Below are 3,697 nucleotides of genomic sequence, written 5' to 3' on the forward strand. Positions count from 1 at the left end.
TTCTAAGAAATGTTCATAGCAGTTAAAAGATGTTTTGTGAAATTAATGTGCTATATTTTGTTGTTTTTGTTGTTAGTGTTTGTAATTGTTGGCATTGTCCCTAAGCCTTTTAGTGCTCAAAGCCAGCACTCTACAACTTGAAGCACAGAGCTAATTCCTGTTTTTAGTGGTTAATTGGAGAAAGAATCTAACAAGTACTTTTCTGTCTAGGCTAGTTTCAACAAAATTCTAAGATCTCATTACCCAGAATAGCTCGAATTATAGGCGTGAGTCACTGGCACTTGTTTTATGTGTTTTTAAATTTTTAATTATGTTTTATGATATTTGTTTCACTATATTGTACACTGTTCTACACATAAATTTAGATATATGTATATATTTCTGATGACAATGATCTCTAAAAATGTATCGTTTTCTTTTTTTTCTTTGATTGGAGCTTTAAAAAAAAAATTGGTAGAATACCGTACAGAGGAGTTACAATTACATGGGCAATATAACGAGTACATTTCTTATCAAGTATTGTTGCCTCCTCTTTGTTTCAACTTCTCATCCCTTCCCATACTCCTTCCACCTCCTTCCACCCAATCCTCCCCACCACCATAGTTGTAAAGTTTGTTTTTCGAAACAACTTGTACATCTCATTGTTGCAATGGGTCCACCTGTATCCCTATTTATAAGATTTGTTTTTGCCCTTTCCCTCCAGAAATTTTACAAACATCAAATACAGTGAAAGCAGGGGGGAGGGACATTCAAATGAACAAAAAATCATCTTATGAATATGTTCTAAGCAATCTCAAGAAAGAAGAAAACATTTGAAGTCTTATCTCTTAAAACCTACCAGTTTTAAGAGATAAGACGAAGGACAAAATTTCTCTTAGAGACCAATATATCTTCAACATATTTGGTTCCGTCTAAGGCAAATTCAACAACTAGTGAAACTTGTGTTGGCTGTAACTATGTGTCTTTCTCCATGTGTTCATGTACACATGGGTATAAGTATGTGTGCATTTGTGTGTATAGTAACATACATGTGTACACATATAAGGGCTTATACACATATATGTATATATAAATAACTATACATTTAAAATATATGTGCACACACTAATATATATATATATATATATATATATATATATATGCACACACACACATATATCAGGTGTTCAGTGATTTAACCTACAGTTCCCAGCACATTGTCATTCTCACAAAGTGTACATGATAAACTGCTCTGAGGTTCTGTGGTATATAATGTGTATCACTTTGTACTCATTTCTCCCATTACCTTGTTTCTCATCCCTGTGAACAACTTCAGTCTATTTTCCATAGGACAGCTTTGTTTTCATTACATGTAGTTACTTACTGATAATAAAATAAAAAGGTTGTTTGTAAAAGAAAAAGAACTTTTAGGTCACAGGTTAAAAGTATCATATTCATCCCAATGTTTCCTATGAGATAAAATTTATAATTGTGGTAAAAGAGAAAAGGAATTCCTAGATCTGTTGTTTTGCCATTTAGAATGACAGAGAATAATATCAAGTCACTGTTATAACTCTTAAAGAATGCAAGGGTAACTGATGGTCCCTATCATGTTCCTACAAAACCAGTGGAACCTGAAAGATAATAGTAGACTAGCAGAAATTCTAAGTAGCAGACATGCAACATGAAAGAGAAAGAGAGAAAATGAGAGTGAAAGAGAGAGAGAAATATCATAATACTGAAAGTGCATAACAGATAAACAAGAGCTGTATGAGAATACTCATACTGCTATCCTTAGATTCTACATGTACGTTTGAATGTATTTGATGTATGATAACCCATCAACATAAAATATAAAGTAATTTTGATAAAACATAAAAATGACTCAGAACAAATTATAAATGCTAAACAATCTTCACAGAAGTAAACTCTCAGAGATATTTCATGACTTTGAAAAGAATAAAGTAGCTTTGGTTAATAAAAATTTAGAAATATGACAATTCACAAAAATATAAAATGATATTCATATATTTCATTATATAACCCAAAGTAGAAAACAAATGTTGTTTAGATGATTTTTTAAAACACAGTATCTCAGGTGCTGGGAAGGTGGTGTAGTGGTAGAGTGCTTGCTTTGAATGCATGAGGCCCTGGGTTTGATTACTCAGCACCACATAAGCAGAAAAAGATGGAAGTGATACTGTGCATCAAGTGGTATCGCTTGATAAAATTTTTAATCAATATTTTGTTTTAATTTTGTTCTTTGTAAATTCATGTGCACCTATAAAAAAATGCTGTGACAATCCCATTAACATCCTCTTTATGATGACTTAAAACGTTGTATTATAGTACAAGAAAAAGAATGCTACAAATAAAGAAAACCAATAATTAAATATTAATGATTAATAAAGTAAAAAAAATTACCAGTGTTTCCAGGACTTGAAGTGTATTACATATTAGATTTTTACTATTTTCTCGTATTCCTGTACATTTAAAACTGGCTAAGTTTATGATGTTCAACAAGAGTTTTACAGGCGATGAGTAGGCGATGATTAGTATATATGGCTCATTTTATCGTTTGTACATGGCTTATATCATCATTTGTTCTTCGCTAACATAAAAAGTATGGAAGCCCTAAAGTTTTAACAGAAACTGTGTAATTAACAAAGTCTTAACTCTTCATTCTGCTTCTTTAGACAAAGACTTTGCAACTTCTCAGTAAAGTTTCTATAAACTCTGAAATGTATATATTTAGTAGTATATGTCTGCTAATATAAATCTTAAATAGTTTATGGAAAAGTATTTTCACCTGCCAGACTTCATTTTGGCATATATAAGCAAATTCTCAAAATTAAATGTTTAAACAGTAAAACTTTAACAAATCTTTACACTTGCTGCAGTGTTCATTATGGCAGGTGCCTTGTATACAATAATTGAATTCCTCCTCCTACAATTTCTTGAACAACAAATATCTGGAATTATTTTGTTGTGGACAGGTTAATCTTGACTTTATTCTTAATTGTGTGCTTATGGAAGAAATACATGATTCTAAAATTTCACGACAATTCTTTTGAACTTACTTTTTCTTTAATTGTCTAGTTTAAGAAAATCAGTTGCACTTTAGAGATTAAAAAAAAAAACTGTTCTGTGCTCAATTTGGCAGGACATACACTAAAATTGGAACAATATAGACAACATTAGCATGGCAGCAGTGCAAGGATTACAAATGCAAATTACTGAAGCATTCCATTTTTACAACAACAGCTGGAGGCGATGTGGCCAGAAGGGAACCCTACTGCATTATTTGTGGGACTGTAAACTTGTCCAACCACTTTGGAAATTAGTGTGGAGGTTCCTCAAAAGAGTCCATATAGAGCTCTCCTATAACCTAGCAATCCCACATTTGTGCATTCGCCCAAATCACCACACGCAAGACCATATTAAAACTACCAGCACAACTATGTTTATTGCAGCATCATTTAACATAGCTAAGATATGGAACCAAACTCGATTCCCCTCAGTAGATTAATGGATCCAGAAAATGTGTGTGTTTGTGTGTGTGTGTGTGTGTGTGTGTGTGTGTGCATGCGTGTGTGTACATGAATTGTATGCCTACATCAGAAAGAATGGCATCACCCAATTTGTTAGGAAATGGAAATACTTGGAAAAAATTATATTAAATGAAGTAAGCCAAGTCTCAAGGAACATATTTCCCATG

General features: G+C 32.4%; 1 non-coding gene across 1 annotated transcript; it reads left to right on the top strand.

The window, feature by feature from the left end:
• Positions 1 to 3,126: 3,126 nt before the first annotated feature.
• LOC122119542 lies at positions 3,127 to 3,233 on the top strand. The gene has a single exon (XR_006149594.1). It is a non-coding gene; the product is annotated as a U6 spliceosomal RNA (small nuclear RNA).
• Positions 3,234 to 3,697: the final 464 nt, after the last annotated feature.

Source organism: Dipodomys spectabilis, unplaced genomic scaffold (assembly GCF_019054845.1).
Source record: "Dipodomys spectabilis isolate Male_0828 unplaced genomic scaffold, ASM1905484v1 ptg000172l, whole genome shotgun sequence".
In the NCBI taxonomy this organism is placed as follows: Eukaryota; Metazoa; Chordata; class Mammalia; order Rodentia; family Heteromyidae; genus Dipodomys; species Dipodomys spectabilis.